This window comes from Orbicella faveolata, unplaced genomic scaffold, assembly GCF_042242905.1.
Source record: "Orbicella faveolata isolate gen_17 unplaced genomic scaffold, um_ofav_v1 contig_48, whole genome shotgun sequence".
NCBI classification, from domain to species: domain Eukaryota; kingdom Metazoa; phylum Cnidaria; class Anthozoa; order Scleractinia; family Merulinidae; genus Orbicella; species Orbicella faveolata.
Genome location: NW_028301578.1, coordinates 2819300 through 2833156, shown reverse-complemented (window position 1 = coordinate 2833156; position 13857 = coordinate 2819300). Strand labels below are relative to the sequence as shown.

At 40.2% G+C, this 13857-nt stretch overlaps 1 protein-coding gene and 1 pseudogene across 1 annotated transcript in view; both read left to right on the top strand.

Annotated features, from left to right (window-relative positions):
* Window positions 1-13857, top strand: part of LOC149095962 (uncharacterized) — a 302109-nt gene that overhangs the window by 267842 nt on the left and 20410 nt on the right. The window lies entirely within an intron of this gene.
* LOC149095965 (uncharacterized) lies at window positions 9073-10560 on the top strand (annotated as a pseudogene).

Sequence of the window (13857 nt, the reverse complement as noted above, 5' to 3'; positions counted from 1 at the left end):
GCTACCTGGTTTATTATTATGGTATAATTTCATTGTCAAACTTTATAAAGTCGTTATTTGGAGTTACTATTTAAACCTTAGTTCTCACTGCAATACCTTTGTATTCTAATACAGGTACCAGAGCTAATTGTATTTCAAGGAACACATATTTACTTGTCTCATTTCATAGAGAGAGTGATAAAACAGGGAAGAGTGGGAGGGAAATTTTGGTTCTGCGAATGAGAAAGTGCAAGAACTGTGTTGTGCACGGCTGAGCATGTGATTATACAGTGCAAGATTTCACGTGCATGGTAGATGCTGATTGGCTGAGCGGGATCATCCGACATGAGTAACTCATATGTGGGAAGTGATCCGTGACCAGAAGTGACCTGATTTATTCTCTCTCCTGGGGTGTATGGTTAGACATTAACTATAATTTATATTTTGAAAAATAATACGACTTTTTTAATTTCCATAAGCATGTTTCGACGGTACATCCGTCATCGTCAGTGTGACGGTTATGAAAGTTTACAGTGATTTAAAACGTCCCTGTTACAAATCATACGTTACATTGCGTTGGAAAACAATACGCTAGATAAATTTCGAAGTTAACGGAAATAAAAAGATGCGCGTGCGCGTGCAGCTATAGGGAAAGCGTCAAATTGATGGGTTTGACCTGTTGATTAAGGTCAGGCTTTTCCCACTTGATGTACATAGACTCCTTAAGCTTAACTTGGTACTTGGTTGGTGCAGAGTCTTTGATCTTGAAGCAGTCTAAGTTACAAGGGGTAGGGCACGACTCTGAAGCCTGCAAATGCTTATAAACGTGAGAAGATCTGTCCGATGACAAGTGCTCGTGCACGCGTGTGGAGAAATGTCGGCTTGTTTCGCCAACGTAACAAACATTACAGCTTGCACAAGAAAATTTGTACACGATGCGCGTACGGAGCCTGTCAGGGAGAGGATCTTTCACGTTGAACAAGTTCTTAATTTTAAAGGTAGAATAAACAAATTTGATGTCGATGGGTTTGCAGAATCGATTGATTAGCTTGTGCACCCTTTGTTGTGCAACACCCAAAAAATGCCCGATGTAGGGGATCTTGAAGTAGTGCTTGGGCAACTTCTGTTTCTCGACACCTGTTGAAGGCCGTGTGTCGTTCCCTACTACTGCTCTCGTGACATAACGGTGGAGTAACACGTCTAGTACATGATCGGGATAGAGATTTTTACGCAAACTAGTAAACAAATTCTGAATATCATTGTGAAAACCCAACCACGTGTTGTTGATCTTAAAGGTCCTGTCAATGAGCGTTTTAACCAACCCCATTTTGTAGTAAAGGGGTGTAAAGCTTAAAAAATTGGTAAGCAAGCCCGTGAAGGTCTTTTTGCGGTATACGATGGTGACAGGGAATTTATATTTTGGTATAAATTGGCTATAATTAATTCATTTGACAGAACTTGTCAACTCTCAATTAAGTAATTAATATGCAAAAAATCTTTCTCGCGTAATAACTAGTGGCAGATATAATATTTTTTCGTGGAGTTGCTAACCTTAAGACTTATCCAACCGCTTAAAAAAGTAAAATTATGCAAAATGGTAAATTGTCCCCTTACTGATACCTTAAAGTGCCTCTAACCCCCTCCCCCCAAATTTGTTTCGCTAATATAAATTTTCTTTTTCTCCTGATTACCACTGTGAAAAAATTATCGTTGTAGCTATTTTCGTTAATTTTCTGTGAATCTTTAAAGTTTGTAAATTTGCCCTTTTCCTGTTCACGACCGAGGAATAGCGGAGAATGGGACGAGTTGGCTTCTGACGTCACTTAGGGAATAATAATATTTTGTTTCTGAGAAGAATAGGGGTGGCGAATGGTAAAATCCGAGACTTGCCGAGACGCCGAGACTGTTGTTTAAAAATTCGAGACCGAGACTCCAACGATTTCGGAAAATCCGAGCCCGAGACTCAGTACAGAGAAAACCGAGCCCGAGACCTTAATAATGCAAAACTCCGTGCCCGAGACATGAGATTCGTGCGCTCTTGGTCGCTTGAAACTGGATCTCGTTTAGGGAAGTGGTCAAAACTATTACACAATCAATAACTTGTAGTTTATTTGAACTACCAAAATAGCAGTCACAGATAAACACTAACTATTTGGTTATGCATTAACATTTCGACCTTTTTACGACCTATCACGATCCGACTTTCCGCTACTTTCGAGGTCACGCGCTGTCATCAACTTCCGGTCAGTTAGCTTCAAACATCTCATAGCTTCTCATCGACGATCATCCGTTAGTCTCTCGAGCTTACTACGGGATCTAACTTCAGCTGCTAAATATTGTTTGACCTTCCGTACTGGTTGATATAACGCGTTATGGACGAGGAGAGGGTGGAGGACGAAACGGCGAAAACGCAAATGTAAGTAAATTGTTAACTTTGTAATCATTCATACATGATTATTCATTATTATTCTCGTGTCTCCAGACATTACCTATAAAAGATGTATCTTGAAGAGCTCTTACTATTCGTAAGTATCGATTTAAGGAGGTCTACATATGCATCTGCTGTGTGTTTGTAAGGCTTTTACTCTAAAACTGTATTGGCTTGTATTTTAACCGCGCAATGAAAGAATAATGAAGGATCATAGTGACCGGCTGTCATGGCGTGAACAAATTCGCCGGCAAATTATTTCCTTGCACAGGTCACCTGTGTGAGTAACCTAATAAAACGATAATTTCGACCGCGAAATGGATAAAACCTAGGCTGGAACAAGTTTGACCATTTCAGTGGTGCAAGATTGGAGACCATACCAAGCCTGTGATGCAGCAAAAATGCACATATACTCTCCAGTGGGGGGTCAGCATTCTCCAGATTCAGAGGACTGTTTGCTGTTTCACTATGAGTTCACTGGCATGGTTAAGTTGGATCAAGTTATAAGTAAGCTAAGAGCTGAGGGCTCTATCAGTTATGTTGATGATGATTTTCTTCTGGAAATCGATGAAGCTATTTACCATCAGTGTGTGATGGAATTGAGCCAAATTCCTAGGAAAGAACCCTCCATAGAAACGGCAGTCAGAGACAAAAATAGTGCCAGTACTTCCAGAGGGCGACCACTGACTGAGGCTTCCACACAGATATCGTCAGTAAAATGTGGTATAAAAGTAAAGTCTTCACGTGTCAAGTGGCTTAACATGCAAGAACGAGGAGTTCGACGCATGTTAACCCTAATTACGCATATACGCGTAACTGATGGTCATTTTCTTTGTACCACTTGTGATGTCATCAATTTCAATGTCATTAGATATTCTTTATAAGCACATAGTAGAACTAGGCTAGGCCTATCCGCACAGTTGTCAGGTTTAGATATCGACGACATTCCGACGTCGCAAATCGAAAAACAGCGTTATCAGGTTTGGTGCAAAAAGGGTGGTAAAATGGTCCACTATGCCTATGATTGATCAAGGTCTATTTCTAGGCTTCGCTCGTAATTAACATCCAACTTTCCACGGCAGCCAGAGAGAACATGCAACGCAAAAGGTAGCCAGACTAAAAGGGCCGAGAAAAAAACAAAGGAAAGGGGCAACAAACAAAATTGACAACGGGTAATGGCACCAAATTTTGGCTTATGCGCATGCCCGGAATTGAAATATTGCTCAATTTTGCACGTAATCCTCGAAAAATCTCTCCTTTTGAAAAAAAAAACCTATCTTGGCAAAACATAGGCTTATTTAGCGTCATGGCAGCCAAAAACCTGACTAAACGGTAAAAAACGGTATTTTTGGCGAAAGTTTGGTATTCAAAGGGTTAATCCCTACTGAGCACTTTTTAAAGTTCCCCGACAGTTGGTAGGTACCCATTTACACTCCTGGGTAGACAAAGGCACTGTAAACGGGGCGACCTGCACCGTTTACAAGGTTTTTTATAATTGGCCAAACGAAAAAATAAAAAAAATTAACAATAGGTTAACAATACAAACAATACTTCTAGCCCAAAGAAGCTCAAAGAACAAAAGAGGTGCAGATTAACAAGAACGAATCAAAGTAGAGGTTCTAAAGAGGTGTAGGCCAACTGCTGTGAAAGTAAAGTGTTTAGCTTGCTCCAGAAGGCGACGCGGCGCACGACTCAGGAATGCGAAGTAACTTACCACAAAATGTTTAAGCAAGCAACCGGAACGATGATCCTGCTGGTATACGTTGAATCAATAGTGATCTAATCGGCTTTACATATAAAATGAAGAATACAAAAGCAAAAACCGACACAACGTAGAATGATTTTTTGAAGGTGTACTATATTTGGCCAGCCGAAATATAATACACCTTCAAAAAATCATTCTACGTTGTGCCGGTTTTTGCTTTTGTATTCTTACCACAAAGGCCGAGGAGAACAAAAACGCTGGATTACCAAACACATGGTAAGAACACTACATAACGTAAGTAAAGCAAATTAAAGTAAGTATGCAGTTAGTCGTTTTCTTGAAGACGTCTTATTTAGAGGTCAAATCTACATTTGTATTTTCTACGACCTCCAGAAGTTCTCCAGTTGACGTAGTGCTCCTTCATTGCAAAGACCATTACAGTAAAATGTTGTGTTTGTTTTGCGAAACGATATTCTACAATAGCTTAGAATACACCGTCTAAGACAGCCGGTATATTCCAGACTACTATCGCACGTCCTTAGGCTAACTACTTATAAAATCTAAATCGAGTTACTTGAATTCTTTGACTTAACCGACTAAAAATACAGTCCACCGACCATGTTTTCGTGCGATTTCAGCATCAAAGCGTGCGCATGGTTATTGTCAGCGGAAACCTGATCAAATGAGCATGCGCGGGGGCTGAGTGAATATAATAAGAGAAATAAAAGTTCCGTATTTGCTGCCGTTTGTGTAAACGATATGCAGCAACACTGACGCTGCTCGCTTAACGCGATAACTTTTGCCGGAGAACCTCTGCTAAAAAAGCAAATCCGAGACTCCGTGACCTTGCGAAAAAAATGCGAGACTCCGAGACCGAAAGAAGCACATGAAAAACGAGACTTCGTGACTCGTAACAAAAGCTTCCGAGATTCCGAGATCGGATCAAGAATTTCCGAGATCCACGATTTTCTAGGTACCATTCACCACCCCTAAGAATGTATGCAAACATGCGATAGTGTGTGTCAAAATCGTTGCAGAATGCAAGTAAGATATGTTGTTGGAGGCTGTAGCAATACAGGATGCGTAGAATAGAGTATCCCTCTTCATTCAGTACCTCTATCTCGATGAAACTCTACCAGAAACGAGAAAAAGACCAAAGAAGTGGCTGATCTGTGCGAAGCTAAAGCCGTGAGCCATTGGGGATTTCTTCGATCTCGGGTTCGCCGCTACTGTAAAAACGTAGAGATTTCCATGGCCTGTATATTCTTCTCTATCTCTAGTGGAAAGCTTGAAACTGTCAAGGTACTGCATAAGACGAATTTGGGATAAGCTGGAAGCCATCTGACTATTTTGAGCGTAAAAAATCCTCTGAGTCCCAGACGAAATTATAGGTGAGGAAATTACACGGTAAATTAAACGCATAGCGTTTTTTGTTCTCGAAGTAGAGACTTGTCTAAACGAATAGTAAACGAAACCTACCTTCTACAACGACGCAAAGAAGATTGTTGAGGCTTCGAACCGGTGAACTAGCTATGTATTTGTGATTTCAATAAAAACACACGCACGCCGGAGGTCGCCTGTAATCCGGCTGTGTTTCTCAATTGCCATCCCGAATACAGAATTGTTTTGTTCTTTGAGCTTCGTCTTTTAGGAACGAAATATATCTAATTTACAAACTTAGAATGGATCAAGCATCTATAAATATATGAGGAAAGTGAAACAAACGATTAAGATTCGACTCGACGGAGATTGTCGTGCTGAGAGAAGAATGCGCTTTTCAATCAACCGACACACAAGCTAATGGGTCGAGGACTCCCAGGTTATTAGCGTGCGTAAAATGGACATTTCATTCAGAATAACAGTGAAGTAGAAATGTATTCATTTAACTGATAGGGGCATTTGCTCGCGTTATCAGTCCCGGGGGTGGGGCATCCGCAATTTTATCGCGGCCCGGGGGCTGGGCATTTGCGTACCCCGGGGCGACTCCCGGGCATTCGACACACGTGTTTTGGAAAGTGCCATTTGATGACTTCATCGGGAAAGACGAGGCGTTTGTCGAACAATGGCTTGTCCGTCAGGGACTAGAGAAACTTGCAGATGTTTTTAAAGGTATGTTTTCTCATTTTTAGATATTTCTTCATTACTTGAAAGTATATAAATATAAGCGACAAGGTGAACTATATTTTGTTCATCACAATGCAATCACTGACGTGAACACGAGTATTTCGCATTTCGCGTTCAAAACTAGCCTAGCAATTTTTAAATTCATGAAAGTGGAGTTAAAATGCTTAAGGTTGGCGAATTCAAATGATGCGATCTTCAAGACAGATCTTGCGAGCTTAAAATGCAATGCGTCATCATTTAAAATGTCTTGATTCTTTACAGAAAAAGTAGCCTGCGAATACAGGCGTCCATCATCGCTCGCGGCTGGGGGCACGTCCGCCGTAATCCCAGATATCCTCTAGCAAACTGTTAAAAACAAATATAAAGAAATAAATATAATCAGAATCAACTAAAACTTACTGTTGTCCTTGAAGTCTTACCGTTGCGTTAAAATACTGAACAGTTGACCGTTTTATTCACTCATTAATTAAAAAACTCAAGAGCTGTAAGCTAACTCTTCAGTCATCATTTGTACCTTTATAACCCAAACGGACCAGCAAATTGTCGATTCCGGCCTAAATATAATTATACAACGCGGCGATCTCGACTGGCGACCCGCACTTCGAAATATATAAAAAAATATATGTACATCGCAGCCGTCCAAATCGTAGCTAGACTCCGAATTGTAATGCTAGATGATACAGTTCTTCCACTTAAAAGTTCTTGTCCAGTTTTGATAAAATATGAATCACAAATAACCCAAAAATGTTTTGACAGCCCTCGAAGCTCAGTCAAAAGTCTCTTGAGTGTTTTAGCCCGGTTCCCGAAGTGACGTCACCAGAAGCTCGACCCAGATCCCACTTTGCGCGGTCGTGAACATAGAAATAACATGTTTAAACGCCTGTAGAAACGCAGGGATTTAAACAATCGAGATACTTTTTTTCGCTGAAATAATCATGGAAACTAGTAGACTTTATTAAAGGAAAAAAAAATTGGGTTTAGTGGCACTTTAAAACTATTAAAAACGTTGCGTTATACTACGTATACGTTTTTTAATTTTTTTTTAAATTTTTTTTATTTTTTTTAAGCGCCCTGAGCTGTTAATTGTATTAAAACTTTAAAATTATTAAAATTTAAGAAACCCTATGTATGAGAATTAACCAAGCATGCATTTTAGTGACTTTCTGGGAGGAGACCGAACATTTTAGTGGGAAAAATGGAGCATTAAGGTGGAGCATTTTGGTGGGAAAATAAAAGCATAATGTACAAAAGCCTAGTAAAATTACAGCGGTTATCAAAAACGTCTCGACAAAACCTATGTTTTGGTGGACGTCAGTCATCTTCGCCTCCTTGCCGACTGTATGTTAAATTTAACTGAGAAAAAAGTCTGAAGCCTTGCAGCGGTCCACTCGTAAAACTTATAATTTTACTTTCGGTACGTACGGCTAACTCACTAAATACATTAGCATTAAATATTCCTTGAAATTTATAACTGAAGACGGACGGGTTGGGTTTCTCAACAGCCATTCGCATACATGAATGACCGCGAGATGAGGCAAATCTACACGCTAACAAATTATTTCTGCACGTATTTGTCTTGAGGCTACGGACTGAACAAGACTTAAACGTCTTATAAACCTTATAATTTTGTAAGGTAATAAGTTACAAATTTATAGGTTCAAGTATTGTTCAGTCCGTAGCCCCAGCAAAAACGGCTATCTCTGAAACGAAGAATGGAGAATCGAGGAACGGGGAACAGGGAACGGGGAATCTCTAAAAGGGGGAATCTCTAAAAGGGGAAATCTCTAAGAGGAGGTATCTCTAAAAGGGGGAATCTCTAAAAGGGGGAATCTCTAAGAGGAGGTATCTCTAAAAGGGGAAATCTTTAAAAGGGGGAATGTCTAACAGGGGGACTCTCTAAACGGAGGAATCTCTAAACGGGGGAATCTCTAAAAGCGGGAATCTCTAAAACGGGGAATCTCTAAAAGGGGGAGTCTCTAAAATGGGGAATCTCTAAAAGAGGGAATCTCTAAAAGGGGGAATCTCTAAAAGGGAGAATCTCTAAAAGGGGGAATCTCTAAAAGGGGGAATCTCTAAACGGAGGAATCTCTAAAAGGGGGAATCTCTAAAAGGGGGAATCTCTAAGAGGAGGTATCTCTAAAAGGGGAAATCTTTAAAAGGGGGAATGTCTAACAGGGGGACTCTCTAAACGGAGGAATCTCTAAACGGGGGAATCTCTAAAAGCGGGAATCTCTAAAACGGGGAATCTCTAAAAGGGGGAGTCTCTAAAATGGGGAATCTCTAAAAGAGGGAATCTCTAAAAGGGGGAATCTCTAAAAGAGGGAATCTCTAAAAGAGGGAATCTCTAAACGGGGAAATCTCTAATAGGGGGAATCTTTAAAAGCGGGAATCTTTAAAATGGGGAATCTTTAAAAGCGGGGATCTTTAAAAGCGGGAATCCTTAAAAGCGGGAATCATTAAAAGCGGGAATCATGAAAACGGAGAATCTTTAAAAGTGGGAATCTTTAAAATGAGAATTTTTAATGCTTATGGACTTCGAACATGCTCTCAAGTGGGAAATTTGCGAAACAAAATTGTATCGCTCGCCTCGGCTTCCCTTCGCTTGCCAAATATTTCTTTTCGTCCGTTCTACACGCTCTCGCTAGAACGCCTGTTCGCAGGATAAAACACCAGGTAAAGTTATTATTAGTAGTTATTCCTGCCTCTGACATTGCGCAATCTAGCCATTTTACAGGAAATGTCACAGGAACGCGCAAAGGTCAAGTTTAAAAACTGAATTTCCTCAGGGAATATCTCTGTCAGGTTATATCTGTCGGAATATATATCTCAGGTTTATATGTATATGTCACTTTGTTCCACACGTTGGTTGATGAAAGAAAAACCACAATACGGGATTGTTATTCGCTGACGAACAAATTTTAACCTACATTTTATCCGGACTTGTTCTTTGTGACCACTTTTGCCAAGATGTCGCGACAAGATCTGTTGTCATCGTTCACTGTGCTAAAACATATCTGGTGGGTTGTTTAACGTTTTGAAAATTTTGCCGATATGAACGGAAGTTTATTGCAGCGTTAGTTTACAGATATATAGATTAACTTCCATTGAGGAAATTTCAAACTCCATTACAATAATTTTCTAGTTCCAAAAAATTTGAATGGCGGGCAACTTGGGAAATCATATGAATACATGAATCGCCAACTGCTCGCGGGAGTTTTGATTCAAGGTGTCGCGTCGGTGGTAAGGAGAATTTAGAGTCTCGTGCTATTTTTCACAATACTTCCTAGAGAAATTCCTTTGACCTAGTCAGAGATTTTGGCGGGAATTTGCTCACTATAATCACTGATTCCTTGCTAATCCAGACCGCTCTTTGCGCCATGCCGTCAGGTGGAGAGGAATTTAAAGTTCCTCTGCCATTTACTTTTCGAAAGAAAAAGGTCGCTAAGTTCCAAGGTCTTCCACATTAAGTGGGATGACCTCGCCACACAAGATGTTATCGAATAAGGTTCATTTAGTGCCGTATTAAGAACTAAATATTCCCAGAACGCAATCAGTGGACGCCGTAGTGAAGAAACTGCTCTCGTCCTCTGCGGACTTTGTTGAAGCTTTTGTTAAAGAGGCCACGTTGTTGTCAAAAATACGCCACGAAAATATCGTCCAATTCAAAGCTGTTTGCCAGGACCCCATGGCAATTATGCTAGAGTACGTGTATTTCGATATTGAAGTTTTCGGCGATGAAGGAAAGCTGAACTCGTTAAACCAGTTAATGTACCTTATCGACAGTCAAGACTGCAATGGAATAGAGGGTACATTTATGGATAAGATTGCCGCTGATATTGCAGGAGGACTGCTCTACTTGCACGAAAATGGAATAGCGCACAGGGACTTGAAACCGGCAAATGTGTTGGTTAGCAATCGCCACTAACGGGCGGAGATGGATCGAAATAAGATAGCTTACGCGTGGAAACACGAGCCTGTGATATGTAAGCTCTCTGATTTTGGCGAAAGCCGATCGCTAGATATCCAAACGAGATCTGTACGTCACTCCAGAACTAAGAATATACATATAGTCTTCAGGGCTTAGAGCATAGGCACATATCGTTGCCAGGTATGTTAGTTTTGTTCTGTTGTTTTGGAGTGCTTGACGAAATCCTAATTTCTGGTTTAAATTACGATAAAGGCAGATATTGTTAAGTCGCCATCAATTTGTAGGAGCTGAGAAAACACTAAGAAAACACTAAGAATATACTGTTATGAAAATTTGTTATTTGCCTTTGTGGTTTAGAATAAATTAAATTATCGTTTTGTCTACAGGAAAAAAAAAGGATCATGAGAGTAATATCAGGAGTGAAGGGTGTAAAAAAAACTCACAGATTCCCCCTTTTAGAGATTCACCTTTTGGAGATTCCCCGTTTTAGAGATTCCCCCTTTTAGAGATTCCCCCTTCTAGAGATTCCCCCTTTTAGAGATTCCCCCTTTTAGAGATTCCCCCGTTTAGAGATTGCTCCTTTTAGAGATTGCCCCTTTTAGAGATTCCTCCTTTTAAAGATTCCCCCTTTTAAAGATTCCCTCTTTTAAAGATTCCCTCTATTAGAGATTCCCTCTTTTAGAGATTCCACCTTTTAGAGATTCCCCCTTTTAGAGATTCCTCCTTTTAGAGATCCCCCTTTTACAGATTCCCCCTTTTACAGATTCCCCCTTTTAGATATTCCCTCTTTTAGAGATTCCCTCTTTCAGAGATTCCCTCTTTTAGAGATTCCCCCTTCTAGGGATTCCCCCTTATAGAGATTCCCTCTTTTAGAGATTCCCTCTTTTAGAGATTCCCTGTTTTAGAAATTCCACCTTTTAGAGTTTCCCCCTTTTAGAGATTCCCCCTTTTAGAGATTCCCCCTTTTAGAGATTCTCCCTTTTAGAGATTCCCCCTTTTAGAGATTCCCTCTTTTAGAGATTCCCTCTTTTAGAGATTCCCCCTTTTAGAGATTCCCCCGTTCCCCGTTCCCCGTTCCCCGTTCCCCGTTCCCTGTTCCTCGATTCCTCATTCACCGTTTTAGAGATAGCCCAGCAAAAACCGTGCAGAAATAATTTGTTCGCTCGCGTGCAGATTTGCTTGGTCTCGGGGTCATTCATGCATGGGGATGGCCGTTGAAAAAAAAAACCGACAAACGTCTCCATTTATAGATTTCAAGGAATATTTAATGCCGATGTATTTAGTGAGCTAGCCGTACACACCGAAAGTAAAATGATAATGTTTACTAGTGGACTACAGCAAGGTTTCAGACTTTTTTTTTCAGGTAAATTTTTATCCAGTCGGCTAGGAGGCGGAGATGATTGACGTCCACCAAAACTTAGGTTTTCTCAAGACGTTTTTGCGCTGAAGGTCGCGTGTGATTGATAACCACTGTAATGTCTGATTGAGTGGAAGGAAACGATTTCGCCAGGTTGTGAGTATCGATTTTTATCGATTGATCGATAACATCGAAAGCATTTAAAATTCAGTTTATTTATTGATATCGATTTATTAAGTGGTTTTTCGATATCGATTTTTATAGATTGTCTACCCTGGGACTGACCGAACGAATCAAAAGCGTAGTGTAAATAAGCTTACTTACAATGAAAAACTGTAGTCAACCCTATAACATAACAGCCTACCGCTATCGACAAGGAAAAATGAGGGGAAAAAAATCAGATGGCTCACCTCATAACCTTTTCACTAAAGAAAGTACTGTACCTATTGGCTGCCTTCTCGTGTCAACATTTCATGGCGTTCAAGTTAACTTCGAATTTTTCAGGGACAGGTCTTTCTACACCTGTACACGTTGCTTATGATGTGACATGTTTCTAACTGAGCACGATTTTTTCCAATACATAAAAAAGGAAAACTCACCTAAATTGAGACCTGAAAACTCTGTTCAAAATGGTTAAATCAGGCGTGTTTTTCAGGGCTACAGACTTGGCACAAAATGGCAGGTAAATGTCTTGTTCCCAGTGCTCCTCGACCCCTCTCAATATGGGAGAATCCGCTGAGTGGTGTGAGTGCAGGCGCAGGGCTATGTGAAGGGCGACATCTAGAGAGATTTAGAGAGTGCTTGCTAGCTAAAAGTGATTGACTTCGAAGGAGGGCTCTCTGTTTCCCTTAAAATCTGCCCTTGGAATCTGTCCTTGAATTAAGGCTCAAATTTTCGCTCTCATTATCACAAAATCATAAAGCTTTGCTGATCAGCAATCCTGTAGGAAAATTTCATGCAAGTTGGTTTGTTGTGTGTGGAGTCATACACACGAGGAATGTGTCCAAAACAGAAAACCGCTGCCTGTCTTCTTGCACATCGATTTATTTAGGGCATACAATTCAGCCCAATAGCCCTCTTAATTTAATGGTTTAAGCTTTTTAATATTCGCATTACAATGTAATCCAACGAAGATGTGGTGCAATTTCGGGCTGGAACTACAAAATCGTCCAAACTTTGCCTTACATAATAGGTTATTTTGATAATTAACAACATCCAAATAAATAACTTTGACTCTTCGCTTTTAGGCTTGGCTAAATCTATATGTTATACTTTTTCAGTGGTAACGCTAGGTTAAATGAAAATCTTAAAAGCCGTAGAAGCAGTTAATGAGTCGTCTGAGGGGTTGCAAAACACAAAGAAAGCTACAAAATGCGACGGCGAAAACGCAACGGCGGCTTCTACAATTACAAAAAGTGGCTTACCACATCTTGATAATTCACCTCAGGGTACACGTTCCGAATAGGGGCTTCCAACAAAACTTACGAAGACTGAACCAACCTAATCATTTCAGTAGATCAATGAATGTGGGACTAAATTGTGTTTGCCGTTTGTAGATTCATTAAACTTTGAAGTCTTTTGTTGACCACATGATGTATCCTGTGACTTTCTTGGGCTACTACTCATTATCAGTGCTCACGAATTTACTTTTTTGCACACTTCAGAGTCATTTTTGTTTTTGTTTTTTGCGTATATGCTAGAGCAGTGGTTCAAGTAACTTGAGAATTATTACCATAAAACTAAAGACTATATGGATAAATTATTTCTCTTAACCTTTACCCTCTCTAGGTCACCTTTCATTAGGATGAATTGCCTTTGATAAAATCATATGTTTTGGTATAATGGACCAGGATACTCACCAACGGTAAAAAGTTTCATTCTGTGGTTTAAAAATGTTATTTCGGACAAGTGGGCTAGCGAATAAGGCTGAAATAACTATTTCGTCGGTACTAGATACAACAAGGGCCTGGGTTCCAGGCCGGGGTATCATGGGTAGGGATGTAGGGGTATATAAGACCGGTTATAACACGTGGTTGTCATCTAGGCTTCAGAACCAACCACGTTTTTTCGTTTCGTTTTATTTAATTTTTTCTTTGTTTAGTTCTTTCTTTTCTAGGTACCATGCATCCAGTCTGGTAGGATCGGCTGTTCAAATTTCATTTTTGTAAAGCCTTCGTAGGATGGGCTTCTATTGGCTTGGAGCTTGAGCCTTGGTTCTTACCCAGATTCCCTGCACATATTTTCCCCACAGAGGTTTTTCCTGGCAGGTTTTTTCTGGCGTCCGTTCAAACCGCATTTGCCTTGTTAGCGGTTGCTCAGCTCTACTAGTTTTTAAG